The 10,982-nt window shown below is 42.6% G+C and overlaps 1 long non-coding RNA gene across 1 annotated transcript; it reads right to left on the reverse strand.

The window, feature by feature from the left end:
* Positions 1-2,285: 2,285 nt before the first annotated feature.
* On the reverse strand, positions 2,286-10,138 carry LOC142748888 (uncharacterized). The gene is made up of 3 exons (XR_012882330.1): positions 9,824-10,138; positions 8,332-8,582; positions 2,286-4,527 (listed from the first exon to the last, which is right to left on the reverse strand). It is a non-coding gene; the product is annotated as an uncharacterized LOC142748888 (long non-coding RNA).
* Positions 10,139-10,982: the final 844 nt, after the last annotated feature.

The following is a 10,982-nucleotide window of genomic DNA, read 5'->3' on the forward strand; positions in this document are numbered from 1 at the left end:
GCTATTGACCGCAGCATCTAAGTGGTTAAATGGGCGGTATCTGAGTTGCCTCCTATCCCGGCCGCTAGAACGAGGTGTCAAATGTAGTATACAACTGACACCGCAGCATATGGTGCAGGCTTACTCCATGAGCCCCCCCCCCCCCCACATACTCTCCCGCACCATAACGTACCTGTACCAATAATCAATTCTTCATGCAATGCCTAACTTTTTTTTATCATCTTGAAAGTCTTTACATTTGATCACCCTTCATGTAAAATAAGTGATTTATTTTTTATGGCCGCTATTCAAGCTCATTAGTGTTGCTTTTCTGTCGTCTTTGACCAAAAGACGGACATCAAAACTGATCCTGTTTACTTCAGTAGAATTAAGTTTTGCACAGAATGGTCTCAACGTGTTTTTTGTGGTGTATACTAGGATGTGTTACTATATACACCGCGTTCCAAATTATTATGCAAATGTTATTTTTCGCTGATTTTCCTAAATAGTCGATGCAAATGACAGTCAGTATAATCTTCAAGCCTTCAACCGTTTAAGTATAATGTGAATTTTATTGAACAAATCTCCTAATGATGACAGATTTTTTTTTAGAAGTAAAAAACTCAAAAAGTTTCAAATTATTATGCACAACAGAGATCAAAACATTTTAAAGGTTGTAAAGGGAACTAAAATGGTAATTTGTTGAATTTGCAGCATCAGGAGGTCATATTTACAGAAATCAAAAGCTCTTTCAATAAAAAAAAACAACTTAGCAGGCCAAGTTACATGTTAACATAGGACCCCTTCTTTGATATCACCTTCACAATTTTTGCATCCATTGAATTTGTGAGTATTTGGACAGTTTCTGCTTGAATATCTTTGCAGGATGTCAGAATAGCCTCCCAGAGCTTCTGTTTTGATGTGAACTGCCTCCCACCCTCATAGATATTTTGCTTGAGGATGCTCCAAAGGTTCTCAATAAGGTTGAGGTCAGGGGAACATGGGGGCCACACCATGAGTTTCTCTCCTTTTATGCCCATAGCAGCCAATGACACAGAGGTATTCTTTGCAGCATGAGATGGTGCATTGTCATGCATGAAGATAATTTTGCTACGGAAGGCACGGTTCTTCTGTTTGTACCACGAAAGAAAGTGGTCAGTCATAAACTCTACGTACTTTGCAGAGGTCATTTTCACACCGTCAGGGACCCTAAAGGGGCCTACCAGCTCTCTCCCCATGATTCCAGCCCAAAACATGACTCCGCCACCTCCTTGCTGACGTCGCAGCCTTGTTGGGACATGGTGGCCATTGACCAACCATCCACTACTCCATCCATCTGGACCATCCAGGGTTGCACGGCACTCATCAGCAAGCAACACGGTTTGAAAATTAGTCTTCATGTATTTCTGAGCCCACTGCAACCGTTTCTGCTTGTGAGCATTGTTTAGGGGTTGCTGAATAATAGCTTTATGCACACTTGCAAACCTCTGGAGGATCCTACACCTTGAGGTTCGCGGGACTCCAGAGGCACCGGCGGCTTCAAATACCTGTTTGCTGCTTTGCAATGGCATTTTAGCAGCTGCTCTCCTAATCCTATTAATTTGTCTGGCAGAAACCTTCCTCATTATGCCTTTATCTGAACGAACCCGTCTGTGCTCTGAATCAGCCACAAATCTTTTCACAGTACGATGATCACGCCTAAGTTTTCTTGAAATATCCAATGTTTTCATACCTTGTCCAAGGTATTGCACTATTTCACGCTTTTCGGCAGCAGAGAGATCCTTTTTCTTTCCCATATTGCTTGAAACCTGTGGCCTGCTTAATAATGTGGAACGTCCTTCTTAAGTCGTTTTCCTTTGATTGGGCACACCTGGCAAACTAATTATCACAGGTGTCTGAGATTGATTACAATGATCCAAAGAGCCCTTAGGGTATGTTCACACGTAGTCAACCAAAACGTCTGAAAATCCAGAGCTGTTTTCAAGGGAAAACAGACCCTGCTTTTCAGACGTTTTTTACCAACTCGCATTTTTACCAACTCATTTTTTTACCAACTCGTTTTTGGAGCTGTTTTCATTGGAGTCTATGAGAAAACAGCTCCAAAAACGTCTGAAAGAAGTGTCCTGCACTTCTTTTGACGAGGCTGTATTTTTACGAGTCGTCGTTTGACAGCTGTCAAACGACGACGCGTAAATAACAGGTCGTCTGCACAGTACGTCGGCAAACCCATTCAAATGAATGGGCAGATGTTTGCCGACGTATTGTAGCCATATTTTCAGACGTAAAACGAGGCATAATACGCCTCGTATACGTCTGAAATTTGGCCGTGTGAACATACCCTAAGACACAATACCATCCATGAGTTTCATTGAAAAACTAATAATTAAATGTTTGACACTTAAATCCAATGTGCATAATAATTTGGAACACAGTATATATATGCTACTCAATTACTATACACTTTTGCTGACAAAGGCCCCATGCATGCAACCGTATAAATGGTCCATAATTGCGGTCCACAATTACGGACCCACTCACTTCTATTGACCCACAGATACCTTCCCGTATGTTCACGGGAAGGTGTCCAGGCCGTAGAAGTGTATTGCAAAAGATAGGACATGTCTGTTCTTTTGCTTTTCATGGACCGTGAGCCCATACTTTTATATGGAGGCACGAACCGCAAATGCAGGTGGCTGTCTGCGGCCGGCCGTGCCTGCAATCGCGGGCCGTGATTACGGGCACGACCGTGTGCATGGGGCCTTATTCTTTATTCATACAAACTTATTTTACGTCCGCGTTCTGTCCGTTGAAATAACGGGCAGCACACAGGCCCATGCAAATCAATGGGGCTATTCACACCTGCGTGATATTTCACGCAGCATGTGTCCGTTGCGTTTTTTTGTGGACGCAAAACCGACATGCTCCTCCGAATAAGGCCTTACACAGTTGACCAAGCATATATAGTTATTTCAGTAGCCTAAGTATTACTTTTCCATATAGGCAGACACAGAAGGGTATATATGACCGACAGACACATGAGGGTGGAACGTGGTAATGGCGAGCCAGCCAGGAGTCAATGCCAGGAGTGTGATATCAGCTGATTAACACCACAAGCTCTTCATAATTTACGAGGCATAGCGCCGTATACATCCGTATCGACTGTGCCTTGGATTGCCGCTCGGTCCCATTTACTTGAATTACATTTAAAGCCAGATTACTGCGGAGTCATTTAAAAAGCGCATTCGCTTTTCAGATGCGTTTCTTTTGGCTGAGGAATGAAAATGCTGCAGCTTTTCTGCAGCAAAATCCACACTTATGTCTTACACGACTACCTATTGATAACCGGCACCGATTTATTAACTCTACAGGTGAAAATTATATTAATGTAATCTTTAGTGAATTATTGGTTACGTCTTTCCACCAAGTTTTAACCCTTTACCTCATATCCCCCTTACACTCGAATGTCACTTGCTGGTGCCGCTGGTTAGCAGCTATGTGATCTGAATTAATGTTAGAAAGCTCAGCCAGCAAATGAAGGGACCCCACTGCTTTGTGGCTTTACAAACAACATTTGAAATTCTAAGTATAAAACCCCCACTACTTCTAATTTCTTTTTCCTTTCTCCCCCTCCTATTGCTTTTTGTAAGTCTGGGCAGACCGAAGAAGTGTGGCAGCGTTTCCGAGATCAGAAATGTCACATTAAAAGTCATGACCATGGCGGGTACACTTAGAATTCAGCAAGGCAATATTTAATGGTAACACAAAGCCCAGCAGGCAGTGGGATACGCTTCAGAGCCCTGCTGGTCAATGAAAGCGGTACGCCTGTCTATTAGAATTGTAGAGGAAAGGAAAATAAATCCGACATTTCAGGAGAATGGTTTTCTCTTCTAGCACGGATGCTCACAGACTTTCTTTTCAATGCCCGGCACGCCTGGCACCAGTCCTTTTTACAAGGACCGCTCCTCTTGCGGGAACGGACTACAGTCTCTTTAATAAATAGAACTTTCTATGGAATTTCAGCTTGGCACACTTCTTACAAATGGAAGGAAAATCTGTGAAGGACAAGGGAAATGTTCCTTATGTGTGCCGTCCTCTCAGGTTGTTTATTGGGGTCACCTCAACCCCTGAATTACATCCGCTCCTATTTTTATGTCGTAGCTCATCTTTTATTCTGCACATGAAAGCCGCGGCAGCTCCGTCCAAGGGCAGAGTTAGTGCCTCCTCAGCCAAGGAGCTTTGTCTTTTCAGATAAGGCCTCTAATGCGTGTTTCTGAGTTATTATTGTTATATTTCACGGTGAGATGACGGAGCCTTTGCAAGGACTGTCTGCAGAAAAGCCATCCGTTTGTCTATTGCTTTGTCCTTCGTTTTGCAGGGGTCACCCCGTGTAATTGATGCTCCTATGAGCTCAGCTGCTCGCAGCGAAGTTTGGAAATGTTTAATGCGTCAGCAGCCAGCGTCCTCGTGTTATGAACGCCGTTCACGTAACCTGGGTGATTTCTAAAAGTTCATTATTCAATTTTCTGTGGAACTAATTCATATGGGCATCTGAGGAGAAACAGAAAAATTAAATTAAGTGAGAGCTACAGACCATTGGCTGCGGGTTAATAAAGTGGGTGGCATGGGGGGGGGGCACACCTGCACCGCCTTCACATTTAGCGTATAATGATCCTGAATATCCTTATCCTTTTTTTTTTTTTTTTTTTTGTGTCTGGAGACTTTTAAAAGCAATTAAAATCTGCACAGTATTACATGCTTGAATTATTGATTTTAACTGTTTGTTTCTTTTCCTAAATCAAGCTAATAAGTGCCATATGGGCTTTGGCAGCAGAGAGGCAGCGTAGGGGATGATGCCAGTGCTGAAAAACAATGGGGCTGTGAACACCTAAAATGTCAGGAGAGACAAATATGTAGTCCACTTTTTGTTAGACCTGTAGCCTTACACTCCTAGTACTAGACTTTTAGTTTCATGGAGTCTAATAATCTTTACAAATAAAATATCTTCGCATTAACATTTAAGAGTTGTCATCCGTTCCATCTGATATGTTTAATAGAGTTACACCCCATTGGCTTCTTTGTCAGTCTTCACTGTACTTCTGGAATTCTATTCATAAACTGGAAGTTATACCAGTTGCACTGGACCGAATGCTACTTGCACCGTTTTTCGCGGCCACCGAGTGGCACCCGATAGTTTTCACGGACACATTCACTTTAGCGGGGGAATCGGGTCCGTTTTCACGGATCCGACTCTCCGATCTGTGGAAAGATAGGACATGTCCTATCTTTCCACAGATAACGGACGGGAGCCGGCTGACACACATGGTCATGTGCACTTAGGTCTTAATGTCTAGGAAAGGTTTATTTTTGTTTTTTCCCCAAGTGCCTTTTTAATGACTTAATCAGATTTCTATATGGAGTATCTGAAAACCTTACAGTACATGAAGTTTATTTTCAAATCTGAACAAATTCATGAACATGCAACAAATACATGGCCCCTCATGTGACAATCAGGACATGGCAATAATTGAACCCCAATTGAATCCTGAGTTTCTGGACTCTTTGCGTTACTTGGAAGTCAGGGCTGAGGGGTATGGCTGATAGGAGTGCATATATGGCAAACTATTTTCTAGCTTCGATTGGCACCCTGGAAGGCTGTTTAGTGGGGTGCAATGTTATTAGGTCATCTGTACCATGCCTTACGCCTCATTCAGACGAGCGTTTTTCACGTCCGTAACTGTCCATTGAAATAATGGATAGCACACTGACCAATGCAATTCAATGGAGCTATTCACACACCTGTCTTTTTTACGGAGCGTTTGTCCGTTGTGTAAAACAAACCATGTTCTATTCTGGTCCGTTTTTGCATCGCCCATTAAAGTCAATAGGTTAGTGAAAATAGACCGCAAACGGGCGCAAAAAAAAAAGTAAAACCAGGAAGTGCTTGCGTAGGAGAAACAGATGAGAAAAACGGAAACCACACTGATGCCATACGGACAGTCATATGCGTGAAACACAGCCTGTTTTTTTGCTCACGAATCGGACACGCATGTGTGAATGAGGCCTTGAAGGGGTTGGCCTTTTTTTTTTTTTTTCTCAAACAACTCCACCGTTGTCCATGGGTTGTGGCTGGTACTGCAGTTCAATCACGTTTTCTTGAGATGGAGCCCATGGACGAGAGTATAGCTGTCTCTGGTGAAAAAAAGCAGACCCTTTTTTTTCTAATCCTAGACAACCCCCCTTTAATGTTCGTGTTATTACCATTTTATAAAATGATACATATCCCTAGGGTATGCTATCACTTTATTATTGTTGAGGGTCCAAACTTTGGGACAACCCCACTGATCCTGAGAATGAAGGGGCCGCATTGTTGCTTTAGCGCTGCGGCCTCTTTACTGTTGTTATTCCCTTCACAACAGAGTCTGACACCTGATGTGCAGGGAACTTCTGGTTGCAGTTCCCTTCCGCGCTCCCGGCTATGCTGCGCAGGGAAAACTTAGAGGACCTGTCACTAGGTGATTATAAGTTGAACTGGTTAACTCGCCTGAATGAATAGCGCTCTCTCTCGGATTCCAGCGCTATTTATTTATTTCCTGGACGCCCCATTCCAGAGGTTTGGCCCAGTGTTGTGTTGGCTTCCTATATGCTGTATTTAGCCAACAGGGTGGAGTTAGCTTCCCTGCCTCTGATGCTGACCAATCAGCGCGAGTCAGCTTGAGTACATGTCCCGTTGGCTAACTACAGCAAATTAACATATAAGGGGCCAACACAATGGTGGGCCATATTTTTGGAAAAAAGAATAACCGCACTGAAACCAGGGGGACAGCGCTATTCAGGTCAGTTAACCAGTTCAATTTATATGACCTAGTGACCACTCCTCTTTAGGCTGGCCATTCACACGAGTTATGTCGGCGAACCTGCCGATTTTCAGCGGGACTGGCCGACCCTCTAATGTGTGTGGCGGAGTTCCGAGACTCCCCAACGGTAGATGTCGGGGGAGAGCAGGGTTGGGCACATTGAATTTCAACATACCCGATCTTTATTTTCATGATCAGATAAGTCGCTGCCAAAGGGGTCTGGAATCGGCTTTCTCCCCAAGAACACATGCACGCTCGGGTTAATGTACGTGTGTATGGAGGAGTTGGGAGCAATAGCTGACAGCCAAACGAGCGCTCAGCCGACAGCTATCTAAAATGTATGGCCAGCCTTTGAAGGGGATTCAGCGCTAAAGCTGCTCTGTGGCCCTTTTATTCCTAGGATCAGTTGGGGTCCCATAACTCGGACTTCCGCTAATAATGAAGGAAAGAATAACCCTTTAAGGAGTCTGCAGGAAGGCACTAGCTGCCAAGGAAAAGTTGATCTAATAAATCTTGCTACAACAGATCACTTCATTGTGCTGACCTTTTCAGATGTCCCTCCACATGGGGATATACTGTATATAGATCATGTTTCCAGCTTTTATTCCTAATTACACAATGAGCGCCACTTTTCCGGGTCTGTATTCACAGATCATCTCTCCCTATGGAGGTTAATAATTAATACAATACACTGCAGTCTTTATAGGCTTCCTCTACCAGCCGCCCATACATCATCCGTATCCATAAACATCCCCATGTATGTTAATGGCTAGAATCGCCCACTGCTTGGCTAAGGCCAATTATAATATACGAATGTCTTAAGTTCTAATGAAATAGTTTGTGTTCTCCATGAAAGCAGAGAAGGAACACAAGCCTATTTTATGTTACTTGCCCTTGCTTTATTTTATGTGTCTTTTTAATATGGCATGTATGCAAGTCATTAAAGACCACAGTGGAACTCGGAGTTTGAAATTTATTTTATCCCAAATGATCTTTACAAAGATTTGGAGACTCAATTAAAAGTTCTTACTTTTTTGAAAAGCTTAGATTCACCAGCTAACAAGGAGCCGGCTGCTGCCTCCATGTTAATGGCACCGTGTTATAACCGCTTGGTGGTGAAAATAACGTGTACACAGATATCATTAAACATTCACTAATTGATGTTCTTTTATATCCCCAGGACTCAGATGTACAGTTAAGTCTTTTCTCTATGGGAATTTTCCCCCCAAAGTTTCACTAATAAGTCTTTTCAGAAAGGTTAATTAAACTGACACTAGCGAGGGGAGAAAATGAAAATCTTATTTAATTTTTCCTCTTGATTGCAGTAAATTTCGGCACTTCATGTTGTGACAATGCCTTCTTAACTTTAAACGGAGCTTTAATCTAGTTTTAGACGCTGTTACATCTCTTTCTACAGATTGCCGGAAATAGTTTATAAAGTGTGATCCCTAGCAAATAAAAACGTGTCTTCTAGAAAAATTATGCAAAATGTTCTCACCACCACAGAGTAGAATTTTTTATGTTGCATAGAATGTGTCTCCTTCCGATAGCCTGCTGATGTCACCACGCAGGCCCGCCACATAGGTTGTCACTTTTCCCCTTACAGAAGTATAGGTAAAAAGAGCTCGTTGGCCTAATGCACACGACGTAATTTTGCGGCCTGCAAAACCATGGATCCACTGTCTGCATCTCCGGTCCATTTGTCAGCAAAACGGTCCATAGTGACGTGTATCCTCAATATTCACGGGTCTGCAAAAAAATAAAAATAATTTAATTGATGTAATTCCTTGGTGTCGCTTGGCAACGTATCCACAATTGCGGATAACTCAAGGACAGCAACCCGTATGCCGTCTGCAATTTTCACGGTCCCATAGACTTCTATGCACGAGACCACTCCGCATATAGACTATAAAATGACATGTCCTGAGTTTTTGGAGCTCAGACTCGTGGCCCTCGCATGGATCCGTGAACAACACAGCTGTGTGCATGGGGCCATATAAATGAATAGGTCCATGTGCTAGCCGCAAAATTGCGGATAGCACACAGACAAAAAACCACGGTAGTGTGCATTCGGAAAACCTATATACGCCTCATATTCATGTATACAGAAAAAAAGAGTCTTCTAGACATGTTAGTCCAAAAATGTAAATTTTATTATTCCACAAATAGGAAACCCTCCCAAAGATACCCATACATAAACATACAGAATTAAAACATACTTAAAATTGAAGAAACTCCGAGATTATCAAATAGCCACCATAGCCTATTTGTTATAATAGTACATAATATACAGCAGGTAACATAACAGCACCAGGGAAGAGCATATAATCTTCAAAATAGTAGGCGGTCCTAATAGTATCTGCCTCCCTTCTACCTAGGTAAAGTCTGTTAAAGATGTTGAACTAACTACCATACATAAGTACTGAGCATGGTTGCATATCTATTACCTGTAGCTGACGTGATGGCTGCTGATGGTCTCAGGAGAGAAACACCTCAACGCGCGTTTCGCACCCTTCGTCAGGAATTCGTTTATGCCTGCACGGTCAATTTTCTGGCCACCCACTCGAATGAAGCTATAGATGGGAGTACCATTGTGCTGGAAAAATGCCAAAGGGGTCTTTCGGTTTTGGAATCGGGGGTTCCAGAGGTCAGACCCCCACTGATCATGTTGTGAATAACCCTTAATAAGGAGTAAAGAGGGACAGACTGATTTAAGTCAAATGTAGTGACTGTTTCTGCAAAAGAGGGATACCTCCGATGTATGTTCATAGCAAAACATACAATGCCCACAAACCTCTGGTCCTTAAGGCCAAATTTTTAAACCGATTAAATTGCAAATCTATTTAACAGATAGCACTCAATGCAGTGATCACGAAGTGTTAATCCCGTAGTACCCCTAGAATAAATCCGTCGTGTTGTCATTTCTATGTAAAGTTGTCGCCGTAGCTGAAGTTTTTCAGAAGAACTACTTATTTAATAAAATAGTTTACCTTCCCGGGGATTCAGCCTCCCTCCTCTCTGGATATAAATTCTTATCTGTAAGCCGTATAAATCCTTTTGTGTCATCCTGTCCTTTTCGTTCCTCTGTCTCCTCTGAACAGATTACAGGGAGCATTGCTGCCTCTCTTTCACCTTGTAGATCTATATCTCAAATTACATTTTTTTTTTCTTCTCCTTCCCCTCAGCTCTCACTTTTATCACTCATTTCCCGAGCAGCACCGCACATAACTTATACACGCTGGGTTTTGTTGTGAGTCAGCGCAGATCTGTTTCAGAAATATTCTACTGATTGGTGATAAGAAACTGACCGCGCGGAGCTTTATTTCATTTACAGCACGTTCATATGGATGTTCATCGTGGAGTCATTCGCAGCCCCCCCACAACTCATGACTCTCGATACATATCCCTCTGTGTTCCATCCTCTTTCTAGTTCTGTCCTGGAAACTGGTGCTGGAATATTAGACTGGATAATTGGATGTTGGATTAAAGGAATTCCCCGTCCTATGCTTTATTTACCTTGTGCAGTTCTTGAGTTGGGCTGCAACACATGTAAATATGGTCAAAAGCCACATTTTTATGCGGAACAAGTTGTATTAAAAAAAAACAATCAATTTCTGCTACAGTTTAATAAAAAAATGCAAACGCAGATTTAAGGCTCCGTTCACATCAGAGGCATGGTTTCCATTTATATCGGAAACCGCAATGTAGTACCTGATCCATCGTATGACGGATACCACCGGTGCCTGGCGGACCCCATTGCCTTATAGCGGGTTCTGTTGTGATGGCCGTCATTTTGACAGGAAGAATAGCACTGCATGGAACGCTATTCTTCCTGTCAAATCTGACTGATTCTGCAATGACGCAGATGTGACGAGAGCCTAAAGCAATGTGTGAATAACATTTCATCTGCGTTGTGGATTTTTTTTCCATTCACATCCACAGATGCTTCAGATATAACAGTTTAGTGCCGGACTCCGATGACCAAGCTAGGACAGCCAGACACGTGGATAGATTTAACAGTCCGACTGTGAATGGTTGATGAGTTGTAGTCTGTTTCCTATGGCAACCAGCAGAATAACGACACAGCGCTATATATAAATGGAGTAAAGCCATAGTTTAACTGACGGTCGATATAAAATAAGTAAAGCA

The sequence above is a fragment of the Rhinoderma darwinii genome, chromosome 3 (assembly GCF_050947455.1).
Source record: "Rhinoderma darwinii isolate aRhiDar2 chromosome 3, aRhiDar2.hap1, whole genome shotgun sequence".
Classification (NCBI taxonomy): Eukaryota; Metazoa; Chordata; class Amphibia; order Anura; family Rhinodermatidae; genus Rhinoderma; species Rhinoderma darwinii.